This window comes from Tursiops truncatus, chromosome 6 (genome assembly GCF_011762595.2).
Source record: "Tursiops truncatus isolate mTurTru1 chromosome 6, mTurTru1.mat.Y, whole genome shotgun sequence".
Taxonomy (NCBI): Eukaryota; Metazoa; Chordata; class Mammalia; order Artiodactyla; family Delphinidae; genus Tursiops; species Tursiops truncatus.
The window spans coordinates 8,200,542-8,213,542 of NC_047039.1; the positions used below are offsets into that span (position 1 = coordinate 8,200,542).

At 50.4% G+C, this 13,001-nt stretch overlaps 1 protein-coding gene across 2 annotated transcripts in view; it reads right to left on the reverse strand.

Annotated features, from left to right (window-relative positions):
• Positions 1-9,884, reverse strand: part of BLK (BLK proto-oncogene, Src family tyrosine kinase) — a 48,438-nt gene extending 38,554 nt beyond the window's left edge. For both annotated transcript variants that reach the window (XM_033857567.2, XM_033857566.2), the window contains exon 1: positions 9,719-9,884. The gene's annotated coding sequence lies outside the window, so the exon portion shown is untranslated. The remainder of the gene's footprint in view (positions 1-9,718) is intronic.
• Positions 9,885-13,001: the final 3,117 nt, after the last annotated feature.

Below are 13,001 nucleotides of genomic sequence, written 5' to 3' on the forward strand. Positions count from 1 at the left end.
CTGTACGAAATCAGCCTATTCTTCCAAATGGCTGTGGCGGATCTCCTGCTCCTAAGTGGCCCGGCCCTTTCTGTGGCTTCCCTGTGAGCAGGTGAAGAAGGAAGGCCCCCGGCGGACCTGGTCAGAGCTCCGCAGACCTCACGGAGCACAAAACCCCAGGCTGCAACTGGAAGAGCAGAGAGAGCGCATCCTTATTCCTAGGCTTGGGTCCTCATCGTCCGAGTCTGGGCTGACAGGGAGACTGGTTCCTGCAAACAGCATGAGGAATGTCACGTCTAAATGTACGTGACCTTCTGCTTTTTAGATTCCCCCCATCCACAAGCAGAGTCAGAACTAAAGGACACACCCAGGTGACAGACCACTCCCCTGCCAAGCTGGAAATAGACACAGGGTCCCCGCAGGGTCCGCATGGGTCCTGGGAGTTTAGCTACTCTCACAACAGCCACCAAGAGAAAATTGCCAAGGATCTTCCTGCAGTGCAACCAGCTGGGGGGCGGGGCAGGGAGGCAGCAGCTTCATCAATAAGGACTTGACCTCCTTAAGGTCATGGTCAGCGCACTAGTCATTAGCATGGAGGCTCCACAGCCCAGCTCTGACCTCAGGCCTGGCTCACGTCCCTCAGGCGAGCTCCTAACCACCTCCCTCTCATCTCTGCAGCCCTGCAGCCGGGGGGTCGTGAACAGCGAGAGCCGCCATCACCGCATCCTGCACATGTGGCTTTTCCTTCCCAAAGCGCTCAGCACATGCAGGGCTGCCCTCCTTCTGCAGCTCCTCCACCGAGGCTCTGCTGGCCTCTAGAGAGATGCGTGGCTACCTCGTCTGATGGCCCCGAAGTCCGTGGCAGGACCTGGGGGACAGCCCCGTCACAGACAGATCAGATGGGGTGGGCACAGCGGGTGCACATCTGACCTCACAGAGACTCTCGTTTCTGCGCCCTCGGGGCCTCGCGTGAGTCTGGCTTAGTGCACGTGGATGTGGATGCCAGGGTGTGGCACCCTGACAGCCTTGACCTGGGGCAGAGGCTGGAATAAGACATCCCAGCAGCGGCCTGCGTGGATAGAGAAGTAGGATCAGATGGACCGCCTCAAAGGCCTGATTCCCTTGAGCTCCCCACCCCCAACCTCGGACCCAACCCTGGAGAAAGGGGGAGGGTACTGAGCTCACTGGGGGTTTTTCCACTACCCAGCAGAAACAAAGATGCTCAGACTAGATGTTCTGTTTTTGCACACAGAGTGTGGCTGAGATTCATACCCTCCCACATGGGTCCACACTCTGTCCTGACCCCCCCTGAGCCCACCAGACATCCTTCCAGAGGCAGCAACACCTCCATCATAAACTTGCTCAACCTGTGCTGCTACCTTCTGTGAAGCTGGTGTCCTTGTCAACAATTTCAGAGGTTCCCCTTAGCGTCATTGTTCTCACAAGCAGGACATTCTTCTTCTTCTCTATTTGGGGGTGAGGGGATAATAAATGAGCCAAATACTGATTCCTGAGTGTTCCCAGGCTGTGCGGCCTTGGGAAAGTAAAAGAGAGTAAAGCAAGGAAACAAACTCAGCACCGCGCTGTCCTCCCCTTAGGTCGGCAAGCACAGCATGGGAAAGCTTCAAGGCAGTCTTAAGGCCAGACAGATGGAAGTGAAGAGTGACGAGGTCCAGCCCGAGGGCCAGGCCAGTCACCGATGATCTGTGTGACCTCGTGAATGGTACTCTGCTCTCTGGGTGTGTGCCTGGGAGTTGGCGATACAACTGGGGTGTGTAAATGGGACCTGGGATGGAAACCGTGCCACCCAGCTTGAAGCCCAAAGTCCTTTCTCTTAAGCTCCCTGCTGGGCTCCATGGAGGGAGCCTCTAGCCAGGCCCGGGTGGAGGGGAACGGCCATAAGAAGCTCACGAGATTTCAGAGCTGGACCTTCGAGGTCCCACAGGATCTCTCCCTGGGGAGATGGGCATTTCCAGCAGAGAAGAGGATTTAACAAAAGCTCTGAGTTGTGGTGGGCCCAGTGAGCCTGGAGGTGGACGCCAGGAGAGGGGACGGAGACCCAGACGGTCTGGTCTCTGTTCTCAGTCATCGAGAGGAGTCAACAGAGATTTTACCCTGACTGGTGACAGGGCCACGTTTGACCTTTAGAAAGACCTCACTGGCCACATGCAGGATGGACTGGCGTGGAAGAGACTGGAAGCAGACAGATGAGCTCCCAGGATGTGCAATCATCCAGGCTAGAGTAGGGGGACCTGAGCTAAAGCGATGGAGACCTGGGGGCGCATTTGAGAAAGGAGAAGTCAGTGTGATCACGGTGCTGCCCTCACACAGGGAAGCCTGGGGAGCTCCGGCCGTCCTCTGCCTTTGCTACACTCCTGCTTCCCCTGCACTTCAGGGCTCCTTTGTAGGAACACTCCACACTCCTCCCGGAGATGCCAGGGGAGCTGGTCACCTTAGCAGGGGATGGGAGGAAGGGCTGGCAGGGCTCCCAGGGATTTCAGACCCGGCCTGTCCTGCAGAGTGTGGAGTCAGGCCAAGGAACACCAGCCCCCGAGGACGGGCGGGCCTGGTACCTCCATCCTCCCCTCTGACTTGCCCACAGCCCCAGTCCCAGCCCCGTGCTCCCACAAACACGCCGGGCCTGGCTCTGGGTGGGAGAGTGGTGGTGGGTGCTCTCGGCCCTCCCGAGACCCACTCAGAGCAGAAGACATGTCTTGCCATTTGATGACAGAAAACATTGTGCGGTAGAAAATGGGGCGTGGAGGACCCTGGGAAGCTCCATCTGACCAGGAGGGGAGGGTGGGAGTGGGCGCCTCTCACTGACTGCCCAGGTGGGAGCAGCCTCAGCGGGGGTCAGGCCGCGGCAGGAACATGGGCTCGCTGAGCCCCATCCCTCCTCCACACCTGTGACAGGGCCACCGGGCCCGGTTGTCAGGGGCGACATCTGCAATCTCAGCCTTGACGGCTGGGAGCCACAGCACTGTGTCCTGCACTGAGCCCCGGTCCCCTCTAGGAAGCGTCTCCGCCCACACTTCTAGGTGACAAGAGTGGCAAAGGCCTCCCCTGCGGGGGCCACCTTGCCTCATTCTTGGAGCAGGTCCCAGGAGTACACAGAAAAGCCACCTTCACCCCTTGGAAGTCAAACAGAAGCCAATCCTTCCTGTGCCAGCAGCCCCAAACCTTCCTGAAATCTGATGAAAGCTATAAACGATCTTTGCTCAAGACCTGTCCATTCCACAAAAGCTTGCATGCAAGTTCAAGGAGGTCATAGGCTCCATGAAACTCAGCAGGGGTCCATGATCTCCAAGACTTAGGTCGCCAGCTGCAGCAACAGGTGCAGAGACACACCTGCTGTGGGGAGAGGGTCTCCATCCAGGGCCCTGCACCCCTCCTTTTTCCCTGCCACCAAGCACACGGCAGGACCACCGGATCCCTGGGCGTCTTCTGCCAGGCTTGGGACTCAGGAGAGCCCAGGAGGCAGGTTAGTCTCTACTCGGCCCTGCTCAGCAAAGCCCAGATACAGACAAGGCGCAGATCTGTACTTTGGCACTGAGATATTATGCTTCTCAGGCAGCCATGTGCTGGAGCCAGCTCACGCTGGTTTGTAAGGGCCAATTGTTAAATTTGGGGGGTATTTGTGAGCTGTTTGTTAAGTACATTGTTATTCAAAAGTAAAATGTACAAAATTAAAATTACATAAAATATAATTAAAAACGGAGGTAATACACACTCAAACCTCATCACTTCCTAGATACTTTACTCTTGTCTCTGCTCCTGAAGGTACTTATATCAGTAGTATCTGTAGGGTGGACACAGTATAACTGTGTGCTACCTCGCCTCTTTCCAGCCTCCCAGCTTTGCGTTCAGCCAAGTCATGCTGGCGGCTTGAAATCAGCTACGGCGAAAGTGTTTACACCACAGGAATAGGCAAGGGCTATACATCTGGGCTTGATCTGTTACGCTGATTTTCCCAACTTAAGACAGTGATGGAGAAAATGTTGATAATGTTGATTTCATTTAAAACTATTTGTAGCTGTGAATAGCACCCCCCAAAATGGGGAAAATTTTTAAAGTAATAAAAAACTATTTTCCAATTTAGTAAAGAAGGGGGTCACCACACAGTTCCGACACGTCTTTGTGGTTTCAGTCTGATCTTACTTCTTGGCATAAATGAAAATATCAGTGAAGTTCACGTGCATCGATGGCAACCATAGCTTGACTTTGGATACAAGGGTTTGGCAAAAGTCCACAAAAGCATTCTGTGGAGAATCAGTGGGCTATATGGTATTTATAAGAAAGGGTATTGTATATATTAATGTTTGTAAATTTTGCATCACACATCCTTCATACCAGTAAAATTGATGATTAACTTATACGTGTGAATGTGTATGTTTGCTTCCCGGAAAGCTGGCGGTTCAGCATGTGACAGCACATCCCTGCTGTCAGTCCCGAAGACTCCTATCTTAACCTGACACATCCCTGACAGCACTGACAGGTGCCAGGGAGTCTGCCAGACCGACCGACAGACAGACAGACGGACACTACAAAATAGAAATGGCTCTCATTAGGAAAAGGAGACTTCAGCCTTTCCCATAAAGCCGCCCAAATGAAATCATAAAATGGCTCATTACTTTTGGTCCTATCTTCAAATGGAATACTTTTTTATTTTTTAATATCTATTTATTTTATTTGGCTGTGCCGGGTCTTAGTTGCGGCACGTGGGATCTTCGTTGCTGTGTTCAGGATCTTCGTTGCAGCATGTGGGATCCTTGGTTGTGGCATGTAGACTCTTAATTGCGGCATGCATGTGGGATCTAGTTCCCGACCAGGGATTAAACCCGGGCCCCCTGCATTGGGAGCACGGAGTCTTAACCACTGGACCACCAGGCAAGTCCCCAAGTGCAATACTTTTTTTAAAAAAATGAATTTATTTTTGAAAAGTCCCATTCACTTTAGAAATGGTAGGAATAAAAAGAATCTTACCATGAAATAATTTTATATAATCTCTGTAACAATAGAGGCTAGAATAACTGTAAAAACAGACAGTTGAAACAGGCTATTTGTCTAACTATAATAGACTCACAGCTGGATATCTCACAATAGGTTGGTCTATGCTTTGTACACAGAAAGGGAGCTAATTCTTATTGAGTACCCTCACCACGCAGCAGGCTCTTTCCAGAACACTGTCCTGTTTTTGTTTACTTCTTTATTTATTTCCTGATGTTTCCAAAAACATTTGGGGCCACTTATAAAAATAAATATGAAATAACAGGAGAGAAAAGTAGACAAAGAAATCAGACCAAAGGGTAAGTTAGGGCAGGAAAACAAATTTGACAGTAAGGCAGGTACACAGAAATACAGACCCTGAGATGGGGCTCCCCAGCTGCTAATATGGTTAGATGGAAATTCGGCTCTAAGTGTCCTGGAGTCTGAAGCAGCGGGTGGGAAATGACCCGTTGGAAGAGCTGGTGTCTCCCGGGTCTGGAGTCTGAGAGGAATTCTCCCGAGGCTCCTTTTAGGGGGGTGCTGAGTGCCGTGGTGGGCGGCGGTCTCAGCGTTGCAGCAATGATGCCACAGTGAAGGGCCTGCCTTGTTTCTTACAGGAGCCTTTAGTATGAGCCAAGCACAGTGCGTCCTTGCCAAGCTGGGTGCACGGGCCTGATTCAGGAACGTGGTTCCCTGAACAGCCCAGGCACTGAGATCCAGACACACAGCTCTCGGCCCAATAAGCTCGACACAGGGGGAGCACCCAAGGCACCTAGGTTCGTGTTTCTCAATCTTATTAAACCCATTTCCTCTTTTGAGAAACCAAATCACGCTCTCCCTTTTCAAGATTTCAAGATAAATGTTGTGCGTACAAATCAATCTAAGAAGTTACAAACGTGAAATGTGCCTTTTCAAATTACAAGGACTCCTCTTACACGGAGAATTGATTCTTCCATGAAGCACTGAATAGAATCTAGATGGAAATATTGTCTCCTCCTCAGCCTCAATTCACCAAAGAATGAGGGCGTTGGAGTTTAATTCTTATAACACTGTGATGTGCTATTATCAACAAAGAAATGAGACTTAAGGGTATAAGTCCCCTACTGAGATAGGTGAGGCTGCCAGTATAGTGTGAGGTCAAACAGTTGTTATTTCAGGAAGACATTTGGTGACATGCCTGAGGTGCAACAGCCAGGAAGTGGCAGGACTGAACCTTGAACTTGGGCCCTCCATTCCACAAGCCCAGGCATCCAACCTCTCAGCTGTAGGACCCCTCGGCCACGGCTGCTTTGTCTCTCTCCTAGGCCCAAGTCCCTTCCCCTGCCTTGTACATACAGCACACTGAGATAAAATTAAATTATCCTTCCTAACCATCGGACTTGGTGAGTCCAAATATTTTGGGGTGGACAGATCCTTTTGGGAATCTCATGAAAGCCATAAATGCTCTTTGTAGAAGAATTCACGCGTCCACAAAGTTCAGGGAGCTCACAGGTCCCGTGAAACTTAAGAGGGGTCTGTGGTCTCGAGGTCAGAACTCCTGACTTAATCCATTAAACACAGAGCATCTCATATCCGTGCAGACATGTGAATATATTCGACCATCCCCTGCAGCTGAGCGATCCTGAGAGGGTGAGCCTCTTTAAATTCTGTACCCTCGGAGCCCCACTTGCCTCACCCTGGTCCTGGCGCAGCAGCCCAGGTAACAAGGTGTGCAAAGAGGTCAGCAGACAGTGGCCTTGACAAGGCACCCGAGATAATCTCTTTCTACCCCCATGGTTTTAGGAAGCATCGGGCCTTTGGTGAGGGGGCATGCACAAGCCACACAGTGGCCCATGGGGAGCTGAGGGGCCATGGCGGAGCCTCCATGCTCCAATCATCTTGTTCAATTTAGTTCTCTCTTCTGTACCTGGAGCTGGGTGCGACTGTTTCCCCTTTACAGAGAGCTAGGTCATTTGCTCAACCCTCCCAGATCCCCCATAAGTGGCAGAGCCAGGTCCCAGTGCAGGATTGGCTGACCCCAAGGTCCAGCACCTTCCTCTGGTCCACTCTGCCTTGCAGGAGCAGAACATGCTGAAGACCTAGTGACACCCATCTCCTTCTGCAAGGGCCCCCATTAGAGCCCCGGTGTGGCCATGGTCCCGGAGTCCACTGTGACTAAGGGTGATCGTGAAATCTCACATGCTTTTCCCCCTTCCAGCTTTCTTCCTCATGTCTTAAGCTTATTTGCCTTCAAGAACGTGTCCTTGTTTCTGTCCCTCAAGAACCACTCCACAGGGAATCCACCCTGTGCTGGGCACGTTCTGGGTGCTGGGACTCAGAGGGAAGGGAGGAAGGGCCTGGTCCCTGTCCTGGAGGAGCCCAGGTCCAGAGGGGCAGCACACCAGCAAGCAAATAGCCCTAAGCATGTGCTGGAGGCCATGGGGACACAGGGATGGGTCTGGGCACTGGTGACAGAAGAGAAGACATTGGTCTTCTGATCCTGAGAATCAGGACAAGCGGGACTTGCCTGGATGAGGGGTGGGGGGCCCAGCAGGAGTGCGGACCTGTGGAGGAGGTCCAGGAGCAGGGAGGGAGCAGGGGACATGACAGGGAAGGTAATCTCCGCTCTTTAATTTTGGTCTTCATCTAAGTGATGTGATTTTCATCTAAACGCTCTCACCCCACAGCTTCATAATTCTTTCTTCTTTCTCATCTGCTTCCGCAGCGTTTCTCTAATCCGGCTGAGATATTACCTTCAAACAAGGGCACACCTGCTCTGCCGGGCCTGTGGGGTGTGCGTGCGTGCGTGTGTGTGTGTGTGTGTGTGTGTGTGTGTGTGTGTTGAGGAGGTCAGGCTTCTCTGTCTCCCTGGTACCTTTCCAAACACCTGCCCCTTACAAGCAAGGATGCTGCCCCTAGTGGTCTCATCTGGATACTGCAGATTCTAGGGCAGTGCAGGAGCTGGCTCTTCGAGAGTCCCAGTTCCGCTCTGTATCCCTCTGGAGATGCTCCGCTCACGGGAGAGCGTCGGCCAGCACAGCTCACTGCTGCTCGGCTGACCACAGATTCTGTGGGGATGGCTGAGCTCAGGATGGCAGAGTTCAGCGGGTATTCCATGCTGGGTCTGGGCCCTCCCTGGCCTCCATGCTCGGCCTCCTACTTCCTCACTGGTGAGGGGCCAGTTGTGGGTAGCTAGGCATGTGCTGGGGGCCCAGGAGCCTGAACCAGCGCAGTGAGCTCTGCTAGGAGACAGAGGTGGGGTGTCGGCCCTAAGTCCCCTGACACAGAGTGAGGGCTCAAAAAATGTGTGCTGCATGAAAAAATAAATGAATCATGAGAAATACCATGAAGAGAGGGAAATAAGGAGCTTTCTGGGAATAAGGTGGGGAGCTCCAAGGCGATAGAGACTTCTATCCAAGAGGATAGAGACTTCCCATACATCCTTCACCCAGCTTCCCCTAATGTTGGCTTCTTTCCTAACCATGGTACATTTGCTAGAACTAAGAAAGGCACAATGATAGTCATTAGACTCCAGACTTTATTTAGACTTCACCTGTTTTTCACTGATGACTTTGAGGTTGTTGTTGGTCCGGAATCCAATCCAGCCCGGATATGAATTCTGGATTTAGTTGTCATGTCTCCTTCCTCTCCTCTGATGTGTGACGGTTTCCCCATCTTTACTCATTTGTCATGACCTTGACAATCTAGAAGGTCAAATAGTCTGTAGACTGTCCCTCAATTTGGGTTTGTCTGACGTTTTCTTATGACTAGACTGGGATTATGGGTTTGGGGGAAGAATAGCACACAGGTGAAGTACTTTCCTCCTTGCAGACAAAGTTACGCAATAAATACAATATGACTTATCCCTGGAGATGTTAACTTTGTGGCCAGGATTCTCCACTATAGTGTTACCGTTTTTCGCTTTCCATACACTCTACTAAGTCCAGTTCTCACTTAAGCTGAGGGGAATCAAGCTCCCTTCCGGGAGGGAGGAGTATCAACATATATTATATGGAATTCTCTATAACTACGGAAACGCGGTGATAACTCTTTAGTTCATTGGTAATGTGGGCAGTTGAGGCTAAACACAGCGGTGAACACAGTTGGGAAATGACTAGAAAAGTTGTCAAAATCCTAGAATGTTTAAAATCCTTTCAAAATATGTTGTCAACTGTTCTTTCCTTTTCACAGTTGGCCAAATAGATCTCTTAGCCCAAAAGGCCATCGTTAAACCTATTCCATCACCCTACCCCCACATGTCTGAAAAATGGAAAACCTTATTTAAAAAAAAAAAACCCAAAATGAAACAAAAGCAACAGCCAGTTGTTGACCTGGAGCCAGACGCTCCCATGCGTCACCGCTGGCCTCCATCAGCTCTGCACCGTGGTACCTTTACTCTCGCTTATAGGGAGGCTCTTGCCTGGAGCCCACAGCTGCCGTGAGTGCCCACGTATCTCGCCACCACCCGGCCCAGCCTCCTCCTCTCTTTCCTCTGTGGCACATTTACCACCTTTTCCAGCTTAGAAAGCCTGAGAAACAGAATCTACCCTGGATGGATGAACTTTTATAAATCAAACATCTCTCTAAAACAGAAATGAACAAACAACAGGGCAATCTGTTCATAGCTGCGGCCCGGATCCTAAGAATGTCTTCTCTCTCCGCCCATAACCCCCATAGCAATGTTCCTGCCCGGTCTCCCACCCACAGGCCTCCGGGCACTGTTGGCACCGTTTGAGGAAATGAGACGGTCGGGAAGGCAGAAGATGCATCTTACCTTGGCAATGCTCAGCGGCCGCTCACCATAGCTCTTCAGATCCCCGCGCCTTGTGGGGCAGTGTCCTTCCAGCTACAGCCAGCAGCTCGGAAGCAATCCTAAAACAGGAGTCCATCCCAGGTGTCTCAATCCGTTCAGTAGCTCGTAGCTTCCTGCTGACGATGGCAATCACCCGGCCGAGGTGGCAGGCTCCCCGGTCTGTGGTCACAGCTGCCCCCAAGGAGCCCCGCCCCTCCCGCCAAGCCCTTCAAAAGCTTCCGTGGGCTCACTGGGTCCAGGAAAAGCCTGCGAGGAAGGACCACAAGCAGCTGGTCTTTCTCTGGGCCTGGGCCGCATCGGTAACAATGTCCCTCGGCCACTGGGAAATTTTCTCATGGGGTTTTGATTGAACAACACAGATGTTGTTTTTCCTGCAGCAAAGCCTGGCAGAGTTAGTAACCTCCAAGCTAACTCGGCAAGGTACTTCGCTCTGCTTTGCAGTGTTTGTCTTCAAGGCAAGAAGGAGCCTGGGCTCTGCTGCCTTGTGCCGTCTGGGTGGGCAGGGTGGCCATTCTCCCAGGCTTGCTGTTTTTTTCTTGTCTTCCAGATAGTCCTGACAATACCTAGCCCATGGGATACTAAGAGCACAAACGACAGAATGAGTGAGAGGCGGCACAGAATCAGCTAATTCCCTCGTTTCTAGCACCCTAGCCAGTCCTTGATTTTGATCTCAGAGCCTCTTCAATTGTGCTATTTCACTCAGCTGTGAAAACTCAGAGGAACCGAGAATGATGCAGGTGATGGGGAAGGGCCCTAACACCCAGAGTGGTGAGGTGCTGTCCTGTACCACATTGGCGGAGGGACTGATGGGACCAAGAAGGTTGCTGAGATGACCTCTGGAGACTTTGCTGGTCCAGCCAGACATGGTGAGCCACTGGACACCTGCTTTCTGACGCACAGACAAAAGGGAGCCAATGGGTGGTTTCCTCTCCTGCCTTTATGTCTGGGAACCTCAGTGAGGGTGCGGCAGGGATAGAATTTAGACAGGTCTTCTTCTACTCCTGCCCTGGGACCACAGTCCAGAATTTCAGCTTCCTTATGGAGTTTCTCTCCTTGGATTTTAGGACAAAGACAGTAATTCTCTGCGAGTTCCCGGTAGGAAAGAGCTTTTTGACAGATGTTCATGGCATCAGCAGCAGAAACATGGAGTTCGTGGGTTCTAAGGCTCCTTGGAAACAGTCTGCTTCATTTCTTCCAAAAGGTTTTTTGTGAGAATAAATGGATTAATGTATAAAAAGTCTCTATTACAGTACTTAGCACGTAGTGAGCTCCAAATAACTGGTAGCTGATGTGACTATGCCTAATCTAAGTCCCAAATCTGATCCTTTAAAAAAAACTTCTTTGTCTTCTTCTATCCTTGAGAGCAAAAGGCCCAGAACAGGGCCCAGAACCAGCTGTGCTCACTGAATCACAGGTGTTATTATTTTTGTATTCACTTCCTGACACCCGAGAGTTGGACCTAAACATTTAAACACAAGTTCAAGGACTCCCAAGCTTATGCTTTAAAAGTTACTGTTTGAGATGAAATGATTCAGTCTTGTTATTTCAATTCAGTTAACACAACAGACTTTGGTGATCGTTCGCTCTAAGCACACACCAGAGGCTAGGGATACAGATATAATAGGCACGGCTCTCCTCTGAGGGACTCAGTCTAAGGAGCCTGGGAAGGGGTCTGGTAGACAGACAAGTATCATGGGATGTGGTAAGTGCAGCCATAGACGCCTCAACAAGGCACATTATTAGAACAGAGGCAGGAACAATAACTCCATCAGGGATTATTGGGGGATGTTACCAAGGGGACGGCCTTGAACATGGTTTATCACTAAGGATCCTGCAAATTCTCAGAGGCAGACACCTGGGTTGAGTCTTTTACTAACCAAGGGTCCAGTGACGCTGCCTGAATTACATCTAATTTTTTTTTTAATCTGTGGGTTTTGAAGAACTTTTATAGACTTGGACCCAAGGATACAGAGAGTACAGCAGGGAGCAGGAAATCTACCTTTCTAAAGAGAAAATCCATTTCCTCAAACTCAGACTGATCTATTCAAGGTGAGGGTGAGAGGGGATGTGAGAAGTTTGCAGGGCAGGGAGTTCAGGTAAGCTGGTTTTTACATGATCTGGGAAAAAAAAACCCTTCACCTTTCTGTCCACCCCCAACAGACAGGGGTCGGAAAAAAACCCGAAAATGTATTCCAGCAGCCACTCAGAAAAGAACAAGGAAATGACCTTGCTCTTGAGTTTCAGTTGTTTAAGCAGAAGTGAAAGTTACTTTCTGCTACTTTCATCCTGACAGAGTCACAGAATCCATGCAAAAGGCAGGGGGAGGTAGGGGGCAAGGCAGGGCAGAAGGTGGGCAGCAGCGAGATGTGTTAGGTGAGGCTAGGGGTGTCCTTAGCAGAAACATTTGTTAGAGCACCCTGGAGAGGGCTCCCCGGGCTGCGCTGAGATTAAACCCCAGCTGTGAAACCCCCAGCTCGGTGTTCAGCCTGGCTGGCTCCCCCATTTATTTTTGCACATTTAAAGTGATTTATGCAAAATTCGGAGCTATCCTTCTATGTGTTTGCACCAGCCTTCTGACATCAGTACATTTCTGAAAAAATCAAAAGCTGTGGGCAATAGAATATTTGAAAGGAAGAAACATTGAAATAATCCAGTCCAAGATTCCCTTAGGAATGGTGGTATGAGAAGCTGGTCAATTTCCCCCTGAAAAAAACAAGTATAAAAACCAGATAAAGTTGTTAAAACCAACCATTTAAAGGCACTGGAACATGACCAAAGGCAGAACAACAAATTGAGAAGTGTTTAATCTTGAAAAACTGCTCTTGCGTCACAAATTGAGAAGTGTTTAATCTTGAAAAACTGCTCTTGCGTCAGAATGGCCATGAGTCTGTGGTCTTCTTGCGTGGAGTTTCTATCCCTCGCTCCCACGCCTTAGATTGGGTGATGAGAACCACAGCTCTACTCGTGGGAATGATGGACTTGTTTGAGGGCTGTTAGTGAAAACCAACAGCCAGGTGGAGGTGACAGATCTGATCTGGAACAGGGAGGTGAAAACCTGCCATTTATGGGTTAAAAGGTCATGGAATCCGTTCAAGACCAAAGTGAAAAACTGCAGCTTTTCTGGCTTGAGAATATAACTTCTGTCCAGAGTGGCCTGCAGATCACCCAGGAATGTAATGGGGGTAAATCCTGGGTGTAAGTTAAGAGAGCCCCCAAAGGGCTGAAATAATAAACTCCCCACGTG